Here is a 14,947-nt window from a genome sequence, read left to right on the forward strand (position 1 = left end):
ACCTCTAATGTTCTACCCATTAAGGACAAGTGTACCTATATTTCTCCTTTTGACATTCCATCTGCTTCTCTGGTTTTCATCCCTCTTTCTGTCAAATTCTTCCAGATTGCCATTCAGCCAATCTTCAACATAAAACCTTCAGATTTGCTGAAGACATCCAGTATGCTGCTGAAAAGTATTTAACCAACTTTCATCAGTTTAACCGTTGTGATAGAAAGTTCATGATTATGCAAATCTATTTACATATCCAATCAGTGATTGATAATGAAATTTATAATGGTGCTGTTGATTTACACATAATGGTTGAAACAATACAATCTCACTTGAATTAATTAAATGTATCAAGCACAATATACTAATGCAAATTTGCTTAAGTAAGGGATTTCTATTTTCTATTAAGGAACTAACATGTTTGCCGTAATGATGCTTGTTCAGCAAGGGGCCCGGTTCAAGGCAAAGGCATGACCTGAGAAGTAAGCTGTTGCAGAAAATATTATAAATGCATGTATGTTATCGGGTAAGGATAATGTAGAATAGAGAATGAGAGGCACATGAGGGAAGTGAGATGAAGTAATTGTACAAAGTTAACTCCAAAAAGGGGAATGAAACCACAAAAAGAATGATCACAATTAGGTAATCCTGTTCTGAGCTGATAAGCGAGCCTATATAAGCAGAAGTAACTGGTGTCTCCAGATATCTGACCTTTTCTTGAACTGTTTGATCTTTCCTTGAACTGTCTGATGACTGGTGCATTTTTGGCTATAAAAGATTTATGCACTTGTTCGAGGAGCAGAACACGAGATGCATGATTGCTGAGTGTCTGTTCCCTTTGAGCTCATCAAATAATAAAGATTGTGAAACACTTCAACGTTCGACTTCAAGAAATTTCTTCCACATCGTCCTTCATCCCTTCTTTTTCATCTCTCTATTTCCCCCCATTTAGCTTTTATTTGCCTTTCTTATAGATAGCACTCTTCTATTTCACCCTTTTATTCTATCATGTCTACATCCTTCCAAATGAATCCATAGATTTTATTACTCTCATCGTTTTAAAGTCACAACAATCAAACTTTGTATATAGACTTAACAGCTGATTAAACGCACTAAACAAGCACTCAGCTGCTGAAGCAAAGCCCAAATATTTGTTATTCCTTCATCTTTTCTTTCTCAGCGTCTTTCTCCTATCATGAGCACAGCAATCGCACATTTTCTTCAAGACATGCCCTTTCTATGTACTAATGTTACAAAACACATTTTCATCTCATAATTAACATTATAACACATGAATAATATTATTATTCTATTTAAAGATAGGGCAAGCTGTGTATTTTGTATATATTGTGCCTATTTTATTGACATTCCTACTGCATTTGTCAAATGCCTATTGCTTTTTTGATCCCCTTAAGGAAATCCTACCCATTTCGTACCACATCTTGCTCTCTAACACACATATACTGTATTTAGGTGAGGTGAATCATGGCACTAGCCACCTGCAGAGGCCCCCGTGCAGTTGGTGGTTAACGGCCTTGCTCAAGAGCCCAGAGATGTGTAACTATTTTGTCAAAGCCAAGCCCGCACTGACGACATTCTGAGCTTAGCCCACTAAGCCATATGCTGCCCTTGATCCAATCACAATTGAGTGATCACACCTGCACTAAAATCTAGGCTAATTTCATTAGCTTAAGATGGATAATAACCCTCTTTAGTATTTCAAATTGCTGGCGATTAATAAAACCATTTTTTCTTATTCACCCCCCCAGCCCCCCCCCCCCCCCCCCCCCAAAAAAAAAAAAATCGAGGTATGACCCAAACCATGGCTGAACAATTGAGGTCTGAACTGAACCATTGAATTGGAGAATCGTTATACCCCTAATATCAACATGTCACTAATCATAATTTCTTGTATTAATTGTTGGCAGGGCAAGCAGTTTCAGAAAAAAAGATGGATGGATGGATGGATGGATGGAATTGGGGGTAGCACAGTGGCCTCATACTTCTATTTAATGTATCATATATAATATAAATTCATTGTTGTATAATAGAATACATGACATTTCAGTTGGTCTTGCATTTGTAAATAGCATGAACCTTCCTGATTACGTAAACACAGATGTGTTTCTTAGGTGCAATAATGTGATCGTTCCATTTAGGCCTACTTCCGGTTGTAAACCTAAGCGATTTTTCTGCTTGAACCTCTATTGGAACTTGCTCAGTTTTCTGATCAATGTCTTGCTTTTTGCACATGATATGTTTTAATAGTAAAGCATTTGTCGCCACTGAAAACAAGTTCACTCCAAACGAGTCCCATCTCTGAATTGAGAATGTGCTGCTAGTAAAATGGAAACACTGGGAGTCTCCATATTTGATTTGTAATGGAGGACGCCAGTTTTGTATCTTAATTTGTAGAGCAGTGGTCTCCAATCGGCAAGACATTCATCATCGGTTGCTTCTCCATTTCCAATGTGACGCAGGGGACCCAGGTCAGATTGCAAAATACGTCAAGGGGGACCCCATCATGATTCAGCAGCTCATCAGAGTATTTTCTTTCTAAAAGCAACGTCTCCTGAGAAAAAGGTTAGAAATCCCTGGCGTAGCGGCTCAGAGCACCGTGAAATGTAGTGAAATGCAACCTTGATATGTGTCCTGTATTTATTTTTCACAGATTTAAATTATGCTATTTGTAGATTTACCATCCACAGCCCTTTAGCTACCTCTCGCTTAGCGCCCTCCATCAATACCCTTCCGTCGTCCCTGCTGGTAATTACGGACCTACAAAATGGTTGGCACGTCTTTAGGAGTAGTAACAGCAGGCCCAGATATCCTGGCTGCCCTTAACCCTCCCCCATGTGGTGAAAGAAAGGCAGCTGCATTTTTAGTGCAGAAATTCCCATGGCAACAGTCAGCTCAATCGGGCAGGGAGCCTCCAACCTGCGCAAAACACTGAAAGGAAACCTGTGCATTTACTGTGCTTTAATTCCTGCTGGGAGCTCATGAATCCCCCAGATAGGCACATATTTATTCAGGTTCAAAACTAACATCCTAAATGAAGCTAGTAAACCAATAAATCATGTTTGTTTTGTGAGGAAAAGAAGTTTAAACATGAAAGAAGGACTGTGTTTGATACAATTATTATCAAAAGTGATCATTTTCATTATATTGACAAGATGTATATTAAAATTGTTCAGCAAACGTTTATATATAAAAACAACAGGAGAATGTTTTTCTTTAAACACACCGTAAAGCCATTCAGATACGTTGTCCCCACAAAGTCATACTGCAGTTATAAGTATAGTTACATTTCTTAAGATTAATATAAAATTTGGTTTGTTTATTTCTTCATTATTGCTGTCTTTGTAGGTTATGGAGAAAAATCAAGAAACGAAAAGTCTGTGAGCACTGAAACAGTGGAAGTTGTGTCAGTGGGAAGGTCAGGGCTCTGTAATCAGCCAGGGCTTCAGATGGTGCTGGCGGTAAAAGACGAGCTCTGGTGGATCTGCAGTGAACATGAAGTCTACGTTTTCTCAGGGTGACTCACAGCCACCAGAACTGAGCTGCGGAAAACAGGGAAGAAAACCTTGAAGGGCTGGGCTTGGACTTTGAAAGGTCATCAACACAGAGCATGTTGCTAATGTTCAGCTGCCAGGAGTTCTTTCAGGTCCAGACATGCCCCCCCCACCATGCTCACTGATGCTGTTCTAGACAGGGACACCTGCTGGTTCAGAGATAATAAAACAAAGAAAGTTAGTTACAAATTCTCTTTATTATTCTGTTGTTATTAAAAGCCATTTTAAAGATAACATTAATGAAACTGTAATACTGTATGAGAAAGGTAAAAAAAAAACACCTTCAAACTTAGTTATTACTATTACCATTAATTAAGATATATCCAGTTTCATAAGTGTTCTGTAACAGCAATGTCCAATTTTAGCTAGTCGATCCATTTGCATAGTGATTTTTCATGTTTTTCTGCTGTTTTGAAAAAGTACAGCTTTTGGGGGTTTATAAATTTGGCATTTACCGGATAAGTCATGGGAAATGGATGGATGAATGGATCTTGTTTCTTTAAACCTAACTTCTGTATTCACTACTGCCCTAAGCTGCCTACTAGACTATAGACAATAAAACAGGGAAAATACATTAAGGACCCGAGAAAGAAGCGAAAGATGCTGTGGATTTCATCACCTGCTCCGCCCTCAAGTAGCTGCTTTCAGCAGCAGAAATGCGTTGCATTAATACTGCGAAAAGACAGGGAAAATCACACCTTTAGACATCTCATGCCAACAGCTCATTCATCCATGCTTTTGTTATGGAAAAAGTAAGGTTATAATGTCAGGCCTGTTTTTCTAAGATGCAGCATTTTAACTAGCAAGAGTGACTCACAGATGTGATGCGTGTAAGTTAGATTCCCAGTCTTTGTTTGAGACCTTAAATGCTGTGAGGCCATTTCATCTTTTCACCAGTTGCAGTTCAAGTCTGTCTCAGTCTAGTATAGTCCTTGAATTTGAAGACAACATGTATGTTTCCTGAATGCAGTACTAGAGTTTAATTAAGGTTCTAAACGATCAATGTTTTTAAATGACTCTTACTGTGCTCGTTCACTTACATTTATAAAATAATATTTCTGCACATTGCTTTTCCCACATGGTGGCGCTCCATGGCTTAGCAAGTGGTGCTGTGGATTCACACCTTGAAGGCTGGGGGTTTGATGACTGTGTGTGTGCAGTCTGCATAATCTTCCTCTGCTCCTCTGTTTCCCTTGCAGTACAAAGACAAATGTTTCTGGCTCAACTTGACGCTACACTAGGTAAGTGGTTATGGGAAATAGGGTGATTCTTTTCTTTCTTTCTTTCTTTCTTTCTTTCTTTCTTTCTTTCTTTCTTCATTTGGTCTCAGTAATGCCATGAATAGTACAAAAGCTGATAATAGTATATACTGTATGAGTCTATAGTGTGATTTTGTCACCAAGTGAATTGTTATGGGACTGGCCCACCTGATTTTCTGCCCCATGCTATGACTGCTGCCTCTGCTATTGCTACCAATGACATCCTGCATGTTTCTGCTCACTTTTGAAAAAGATGGTTTAAATGGCTGTCCTTGTTTTGTAGCAACCCTCCCTCGGGAATTTCATTAGGTGCCCCCTGGTTGATATTGACGTGTGGGTGCCATATTAGTGACATTTCTCCAAAATTCCCTGTCTTCACTATTGCTTGTTTCTCTGGGTCAGCTTTCCATAGTAATACTCTACCTATCAAGACATGCATCTCTATTCCAACCACTTAGCCTAGTCATGGTGACAGTGGGGCCTGCAGTCTATCTCAGGCAGCACAGGGCTCAGATACATGCTGGATGGGATGCTGGTCCACATACACACATGCACACATACGCTATGGACATGTAGAGAGACCAACTATTCAAACTGCATGTCTTTGGATAGCAGGAGGAAACCAAAGTGGAAAAGTGGGAAAGCTTGCAAGCTCCATGCAATCAAACACACAGGCAGCATTTGAACCCACAACCTTAGAGGTGCGAGACCACCATACTGCCCCAATTGGTAATAACCCTAATTAATAACTAGCTTCAAGGGGCAGTGGTGTCTTAATAGTTAGGAAAACGCACTTGTTATTGAAAAATTGCAGGTTTGAATCCCCAACCAGCAAGGCACCACTGAGGTACCCTGAGCAAGGTACCGCCCCCAAGCACTGCTCCCTGGGTGCTGTATTAGCTGCCCCCCCTGCTATGTCACGATGTCACATATGGGTTAAAAGCAGGGGACACATTTCGTTGTTGTATGGCGTGTCAACAATGACCACTGAACACCAAATTCTATTAAAAAAATCTGACAATTAATTTTGTTTGGTAATATGTTTACAAGTTTGGCTGATTGCAATTCATATTTTTTTTTGTAGCATAAAGATGGCATAGATTTTTGCATTAGGGCTTCTGCATATCTAGATGTCTTTGGAAACTTGCATTACGCTGCCACCTTGTTTTTTATTGGTAGCTAAAATGACGAATTGCTGCCACCTGCAGCTCAAGCTATAAATGACAATCTGAATATGGCAGGGAAAAGGCGGGATAAAAGCTTGGCCAGGTTGCGAAAAAAGATTGAACGATTGAACTAATGTTAAGCCGTTTAAAAACGACAAAAAACAATGAATAATATATTGAAATATAACATAGCGCCATATATAAATACTTATAATACATTACAATTAACATTCCATTATCATGTATGTGATCATACATATGTCAAAATATTCCATTTACACACCTTCATAAATTATAATAGAAGTAAAACGCAAACAAAAACTCATCAAATTTATGTAATGTTTCATGTCGTAGTGACATCTAGCGGAGAAATTAAACATTGGGATGATCCCGAAAACTGACGGAACTTTTACTCTTGACCCAACAAAAGAAATCTCATTTTGTCATTTTAATCAGCCATCATTTTATTATTTTGTACAATTATTTGTTCACACAATCTGAAGTGCACATTCAAATAAAACGATCACTGGAAAGGACCAAAAAGACACATGAAATTAATGTTTTAATTTGATGTAATTAATACAAAGCATACATATTTAAAATTAATAATGGAATGATTACAGTTTATCATATTATCATATATATATTCCGAGCAATAATACGTACAGCCAAAACCTAAATACACGCATTAAATTCGGCATTGTTCTAATTATAACAAGGAGAAAGTCTTTATGAGACAATGGGAGTGTTTCTGGGAAACGTATGTACCTGAAGATCAGTTCACTGCAGTATGGAAGTCAGAAGGTATAAGTGAAAATCGTATGATACGGAAAAGGCTGTATGACGGATTTGGTATTAAAATGAGAACGTAAAACCTGTGGGAAGTGGCGCTTTAATAGGAAATAAGCGGCCAAGGGAGCAAGGCGTAGCAGTAAGGAAGAGAGGACTGCGGTATAATTATGTTTTAGTTAAAAGGAGGCAGAGCATTACAAAACTGCCGAAGAAAGAGATACACTAATCAGTTTAAGAAATGAGCGCAACCAGAGTCATGACACTAAGCATCATGCATCAGTCAATTCACATTTACACACGCTTCATTTGGCGTGAAGGGATACATGGCTTTTGAGCCAAACAGCTTCAAATCCTAAACTAAGATCTACCGTATCCTTAAACAAATTACTTAACCCAAATTGTTCCTATTAAAATTCTGCCTGAAGTCTAAATGGATTACTGGATTAATTACCACCAGTATTCTTTCAGTTGAGCTGTTCTGTATTTCTGTTGTGCTTCTTAATGCATTGACTCTTCGGGGAGCAAACTGTGTTGTTTCAGGGGAAAATTACTCAGATATCAAATAAGTGAAGAAATAATGTAGCTTTAAAAACAGTATTTAAAGATAACAGAGGTCTCGGTGGTGAATCCGAGATTTCCATCACATGTCATGCTCGTAATTTTTTATCGCATTACAGAATAGTTTTGTGAAACAAATCACAGATAACAGTTAACGGAAATTAGTATGGGGCAAGGCCCACTATAATTTAAATAAATGTACTCTCCAGAATCATTAACAAGAAGGACCGGCTGCATAAAACTTGCGTATTTACCATGCTGTCCGGTGCTGGCGCAGATTTTGTGGATGTATTTTTCTGCGTGTACACGATTGCCAGCCTTAGGTAATGGACAGAAAGGTACCTTCATTTGGAGTAAAAAATAAAAATGTCTTAAGCACAAGCTTGTTGCATTTTACATGCATCGTGCATATTTGTTAACGTTGGGTGAGGAGCATCCACAGCACTAAGGCAACAGCATAAATCATTACCTAAAAGAGCGATATAAAAAAGACACGGAAACAGCACAGTAAGTCAGTTATACAGGCTCTCCAAGCGTGTGCCTGCGAGTCTGTGCGCGCAAAAAACCTTAATTCAAATCAATAATGTGTGCATGACAGTCAAATATGTTTTACTGGTTTTGAGAGCCATTACCATATAGGCATTTATGGTTCAGCTGATAGCCTGTCCTCACTTTCAGATTTAAACCAGTTTACGGATTCCATTATGCTAAGCCCGAACACCACTGGTAGAGATGAATGATTACGGAACACAGTAATCTCCTATGGCACCATCATTGCAATTGCAATATTACAATTCGGCCTTCCCATTTTTTTTTAATTCAAGAAAAAAATGAGTGTCCCAGTAATCAGATATAAAGCGAGCTTTCGCAAAGTTAAGCTGCTTCTATTAGAATTTCATCTTCTTTTAAATGTAGCAAAAATGCACACAAGCTGCAGTCACAGGGAGACATACTCGCTCTTATGATATCTACCATAGTTTTCCACATCAGTTTTAACCTAAAATTGGCACTAAGATGCCATTAAGTGGGTAACGTACCATTTTTACAATAGCCCGAGACTTTAAATGTCAATGTGCAGCATACAAAATAATAATAATTACTATCATCCTTACAGCCCTTCTGCAGCTGAGAATCAGACCCACAAATGCATTCAGGCATCGTGAATACACCCTAATGTTTATATACATTACATAGTATTACCCTTCTTAAAAAGTCTATTTACTGATGAAATCTTATTAAACCTGAAATTTCCTGACCTGTTCTAGTTTTCTGTCAGATGACTGAGTGAGCCCTCGAGCGATGAGTTGATTCGTACATGCTGTGTGAATCACGTGTAAATGCCTTAACCAGGTGAACTCCTGGCCTTATAGCCGATGGTGGCTCGACTTCCCTACGCCCTACTTCCTGAAACTTCTTGAAACCGTGACAGCTGGAAATAAAAGCTTGGGCCCCTCCCATGTTTTGGAGTGAGTGAGGCCATGTCCCTACAGATGACCTATGCAGGAGACACAGAAGGGCAGGACCGAGCTTCACAGCCCAGAGTGGACTTTTCCCTGCTGTCATTGTGTGGTGTGACACTAGAGCTGTAGGTCTGTTAGGGGGCTGTGCTGACCATCACCCATCTGCTGGGTCCTTTCACACAAGCCCAGAGGGTCAGGGGTCAAGATGCTCTGCTTATGTATGAATGAAAGTGAAGGGTAATAGAAGACGAACCTCTCTTAATTAGTACCGGTTTTAATTAGTGCTTAACAGAACAGTTACTTCTCTTGTGCTAATGTCATCTCGCCAGCTAACATCCTTTTAAGCTGACAAAATCCCCATTTACACTGTACCACGGTTCCTGATTGGCTGAACAGCTCCAGATGGCCACTGATTCAAGAGCAGGCCGCAAGCTTTAAAGGTACGGAACCGGGTGTCAGCTTCCCTGGCCTTCACCAATGAGCAGCCTTGATAGCCCCCACCTAATTACTGGGAGGATCACTCCCCAAGGTCAAAGTGAATCAGGCAGGGACGAAGTTTTACACTCCATTCAAATGTTTCATCAAAACATGAAATCTCTGAGCCAGGAACAATTTCAAAGAGTACATGCAAGCGTCGAGAAACTTTCCTATTTCTCAAGTTTCTTGCAGGGTCTAAAATACTCACATGTAATCTTTTTGTTCAGATGCAGAAAGCTGGCAGAGTCCTGCCTCTAAATAAGCTTTATCTGTTTCTCCAAGCAAAACACAGAAATAGCTGCAAATCTATTACTGTTTGTTCATCCGCTTGTTCAATTCTGTTCCAATCTGCGGCCCGTTTATAGGTATAATTGAAAATTAGTAGTGCAGCTTTTTTGGGAGAGTAATTTATCACGCTGCATTGTTCCTGCGTGACACCGCCGCCCCGGCTCTGAGGGGGAGCCGGCTGCTGGGGGTCGCTCCATGGGAAGCAGCCCCTCTGTGGCGGTGCATTTTCACTGCGCCACTGCTAATTGCGGCCTCCTCTCGGCTGAATTGCGGATCGCGTTAAAGAGCTTGTTTGCTCGGTACGGCGGCCCAGCCAAGGCCGCTCTGGCTATTATCAAAGATACTCTTGATCTTTTCAAAAGCAAGAAATAGATTTTTTCCCCCTCTTTCTCTCGACAGGAAAAAAAAAAGTAATTTGCAATGCGTCCATTAGTTCTTCATTAAACCAAGATTAAATTGCTCCAAAAATCACATCTGCGGTTGGATGATTAAAGGGTGGCATTTTAGAGGCCAAAACTAATTACTAGTCAAAATGAATGAGAGTGAAAAAACAGGCATGTTTTTACATTAGATAGCGTGGCTTGTAATTAGATTCAGGCTAATTCCACTATTTCTTCCCTTTAATGAGACCAGACTGTCCTCGTCTCTTTGTGGGCTGTGCTAACAGCTCCAAATGTATTATTTTGATAATACTGAGAGTTTATTTTAATGAATTTTTTTAGCTACCTGCCACAAGTGACTGTTCTGTCTAGTGCTGAATTATTATTCAAAGGCTGGGAAAATGGCTCTTGATGAATAAGGGAGCTGAAAGAATAGATCCTGCTGGGAAGCCGGAATGCCGGCCCAGTGTGCTGCATTTGTGCAGCCGGACTCTGTGGCACATTTAGGGGTAGAGTGAAAACTTTGGCAGGAAACGTGCCCAGAGTGAAATATGGAGCCTTCACATGAGGCAGAGAGGAGAGGACTGCTCCGTGGATATGGGTCCTGCTCAGCCCGTCTTACTGTGTGGTTGTGCTGTGAGTGTGCACCCAACTGACCACAGTTGTTACGGACAGAATGCCAGAAGGATGCAGAGACAATCCACATTGCGGCTCAGACAAGACAAGGAACGTTAAGTTAAACAAAAACCAACACCCCCCCCAAATGGCATAGCCAGCGACACCTGCTGGCCAAATGGGCAACTGACATATAGAAGGTGGTGGAGCAGGGGCCCATCCTGATGAAAGTAGCTTTCAATATGAGTTTGCACAATACTTGCTTTAGCACCATTCAGTGTGAGAGGGCACCCTACTCTCCTGCACCTTGCAGTATGAGTTAGCACCCTACTTGCTGTAGTACCTTTCAGTGTGAGTGTGCACCCTACTCTGCTGCACCTTGCAGTATGAGTTAGCACACTACTCGCTGTAGTACCTTTCAGTGTGAGTGTGCACCCTACTCTCCTGCACCTTGCAGTATGAGTTAGCACCCTACTCGCTGTAGTACCTTTCAGTGCGAGTGTGCACCCTACTTGCTTTAGCACCTTTCAGTGTGAGAGTGCATCCTACTCTCTGCTGCACCTTTCAGTATGAATTAGCCCCCAACTCTCTGCAGCACCTTTCAGTGTGAGTTTGCACCCTACTTGACACAGCACCTTTCAGTGTTGGGGTGAGAAACTGGACATGATAAAAATTGCGAAGGATCATCCTAAAACTGAAGGATCGCTGCACAGTGATAGCAAAGATAGGGGTAGTTTCAGACATTCGACGCCATTAGCAAAATAACTCAAAAAGAAGATATTTTTAAAATTATATAGACATGTTGTAAAGTTAAAGACCTGAACTTGATCAAATTTTGAGACAAATTGCATGAAAATTGTAGCAGTGCCACATAGTGATACCAAAGATAAGAGCACTTAGATATTTGATCTTATCAGTATGATAATTCAAAAATTACTTGGCTGGTCTTTTCCAAACTTTGCAGGCACATTGTATGGGTGAATATTTGGACCCTTTCAAATTCTGAGATAAATCGTACCACTGTTCTTACTGTTATGTCACAGAGCTATATGGGGTGCTTACAGGCTTATCCTAGTTAACAGGATCAGTCTATTTGTTATTATTATTATTATTATTGTATTTACTCGATTTGATCTTTGATGGATCTTATTTCCACTTCACAAAAACAGCAGTCTGGTAGCTGATTGGCAAAATGCAATTGTGGGTAACTTGCCAAAATTGTAAGAAAAATATTGTGTCACAATTTTCTTTGGTGGGGGAGTGTGTAAGGTGTAAGCTTATAGCAATATTTTCTTCAGACTGATATTCGGCAAAATTTATTACACAAAGTGCTCCAGGGTTACCAGGTAAATGACTTCAGCGTGTACTTGAACTCCAAGGTCAGCTCTCAATTGTGTAAAGGAACATGTATGTACTGTATAGTCATGACATTACATCTCTTGGTAAACGTGGGGATTAGAGTCTACACCCATCCTGTATATTGCACTATTGCCCTGTATTAAAAAATAAAATGCTGTGTACCGTTTTAAACCAATATGGGGTGCAAACTGTCGCATTTTCAGACTGTGTGATTGTGAGCTTGACTGGGTATTTTGTGAGCATGTTAAAAAGACTTTGCTGCATTCTACTTAGCTTGGAGGCCATAAAGCCATTTAGCAATACCAGTTCTAGCCATGTTCATTGTTAGTCATTGTCAGTAGTAGCTGTTGATAATAACGCATTATGTGGTAGCAACATGTACACAGATAATGGTTGGACAGTACTGTGTGTACGATTAATTCAATGAGACGCAAATAAGACATGCAGCTGCTTGGCCATATAGAGGCTCATTCCACGAAGCTCTTAGCACACAGTTTTTGCGCTGGGGTTAATGACAGAGGAAGTTTCGAATTATTCAGTTATTGAATCAACAGAGAGCTGGAGACTTTTACACACTATGCGCCTCAGCACTCGGTGACCCCGCTCTATTACTTTACGTGCTCTGCCACTTCATGGCTGAGTTTCTGTTGTTCCTAAATGCTTTCATTTTGTAATAATACCACTTACAGTTGACCGTAGAATATCTAGCGGGGAAGAAATTTCATGACCTGACTTATTGTAAAGGGGGCATCCTATGGCAGTACCATGCTTGAATTCACTGAGCTCTTCAGAACGGCCCATTCTTTCATAAATGTTTGTAAACCTGACTATATGGCTTTTATACACCTGTGGCAATGGGTCTGAATGAAACACCTGAATTCAGTGATTAAGACGTGTGCCCTAATACCTTTATCCAGATAGTATATGTTTTATTTGTGTCTGTCCAACCAACGTGAACATGTTGCTTTAGTGTTTGTATGTGCAAAATACCCCATAAAGCATTGAGGTTGGAAGTGGTGGTCTAATGGTTAGGAGGGTGTGCTTATGAATAAAAAGTTGTGTGTTCAAATCCCCAACAACCAAGGTACCACTAATCCCTGGGTGCTAAAATATAACTACCAGCCATTATGTCATATATGAGTTAAAAGCAGAGGACACATTCTTTGTTGTGCACTATGTGCTGTGGTGTGTCAACAATTAATTGCATTCATTTATCAACACTAACTAATAATGAACCTGGCTAGAACTGGTATTGCTAAATAGCAATCTGACTTGTTTTGGAAGGCAGTTAAATCCAGTATGACGTTATTCCCTGCTCCGACTTCCTGAGGTAAATGGAACGCAGCATTATGCTAACAAGTAAGCCATCCAGCAATACCAGGGACCTGCTTCAATCAGCAAGATTTCTGTCCAGATAACATTCTGTCCAGATAACTTGTGCACCAGTTTAAATGGCCTGTATCATTTATCACTTACATTTAGTCCACACTATCTTAAATCTGACAAGCTATCCAGTTAAGCAAAAAATTATGATTTCTAAAGCAGGCCCCAGTTCTAGCCGGGTTTATTGTCAGCTGTTGTTAGCAATATCAGCTGGCAATTGGTTTATGCTGTATTTTACACACAGAAAACCTGTAGCAGCATGTTCACAGATTATGGTTGGACAATGATGGCTGTATGAACGATTTAATGAAGCACAAATAAAACACAAGTGCGAATAAACATATGTAATTACAGCTTTCACTTCTGTTGATAAAGGACGCAGCCATCTGAATTCTGAGTTCGGACTGCAGAGGTTCCTCCGTCGTTCTGAGTTGGACATCAGTGGGAGTTCCAAATGAAATTTCTGACTAGGAGCTGGGAATTTCCAACTTCCAAGATCAAATGGAACACAGCGTTAATATTGTTCCATCAGGTCTCAAGTATCATTGCACTTACAGTGCAGAGCTCGGGGGGTTCAAATGCCAGGAGATACACATAAATTGCACCTCTCCCATCTGCTGTAAGCCTGTTTGGGTAAAAGCATCAGTTTAATATAAATGAGTTATCTGTACATTGTGCACATGCCCTCCAGGGCTCCATAAACACCACTGGGGTATCTGTTACAATCACGTACAATGTTGGTCATATTGTAAATGAGGAATATATAGAACATAAATATTTAGATAAATAAATAATACAACTGACATGTTGAAACATGGACATTAAAACTTATAAAAAGAAATATAGGTCACCACCTAATTGGTGGAGAAAGATTTCGTAAATTGTCATATAAGTGGAATGTGGAATAAATGAATTCCACTTACATATCATAACAAGGACTCAGAGCATTCGAGTAAAAACACACTCAATAGTTTTCACATTTCCAGGTGATCCATTCAGTACTTCTAGACATTGTGCAGCTTGGTGAGTGTAGCGCAAGTAGGGATTAGATGGCCTGAGCAAGTAACGGGGCTGTCCGGGCAATACAGTGCTGTCCTTTCTGACAGCACCAATTCTAGTTAGCAAATTTGTCATCAGTCCTGGTATATTTCTGACACATCTCTGCACCGCTTATGCCTTTCATCCAGCATACATCCATAGACACGACGAGTAAAATAACTACAAAGCGCGGGCAGACGTCTCTGTATCACTAATACATGAATTCCCTTCAGACCGCATGACCTAAATGTTTTTATAGAGCTGCCTCCTTTCATAGATATATCACAGCACATTACATTTAACACTGTCATAAGATGAAAAGATTAAAAAGACAGATATTAGCTAATTAAATACGTACAGATACCCTTCATATTCCATCAGTTCAACTGATCAAAGCACCATAGAGTTAATGCTCTTTTACTAAAGGCACAGGGGAGTTCAGATTAATCCAATTTCTGCCTGCTGTTTGCTGAGGGGTCTCCCATCAGGGGCGTCGATCTGCACCCCCCCATCCCCCCCCCCATAGGCACTCTGCTGCTTGCATCTCACCTCCTGTATCTTTCATCACTGTCATGTCTTGGGTTTTTTTTTCTTTTTTAGGAATTTCTA

Source organism: Brienomyrus brachyistius, chromosome 15 (assembly GCF_023856365.1).
Source record: "Brienomyrus brachyistius isolate T26 chromosome 15, BBRACH_0.4, whole genome shotgun sequence".
In the NCBI taxonomy this organism is placed as follows: domain Eukaryota; kingdom Metazoa; phylum Chordata; class Actinopteri; order Osteoglossiformes; family Mormyridae; genus Brienomyrus; species Brienomyrus brachyistius.